Source organism: Myotis davidii, unplaced genomic scaffold (assembly GCF_000327345.1).
Source record: "Myotis davidii unplaced genomic scaffold, ASM32734v1 scaffold43, whole genome shotgun sequence".
In the NCBI taxonomy this organism is placed as follows: Eukaryota; Metazoa; Chordata; class Mammalia; order Chiroptera; family Vespertilionidae; genus Myotis; species Myotis davidii.
This window is the reverse complement of record NW_006294590.1, coordinates 1569828-1570094: the sequence shown is the minus strand read 5'-3', so window position 1 is coordinate 1570094 and position 267 is coordinate 1569828.

Genomic DNA, 267 nt, shown 5'->3' with positions numbered 1-267 from the left:
TGCCTTCGTGGCGCGCCCTCCCTCCGTCTACACCAGCGGTTCTCAACCTGCGGGTCGCGACCCCTTTGGGGGCCGAACGACCCTTTCACAGGGGTCGCCTGAGACCGTCGGAAAACACCTCTATAATTACAGATTGTTTTGGCGATGAATCACCGTGCTTTAATGAGGTTCAATCTGTCACAATGACACTGGGGGCCACCGCAGCATGAGGAGGGTATGAAAGGGCCGCGGCATCGGGAAGGGTGAGAACCGCTGGTGCACGCTGCA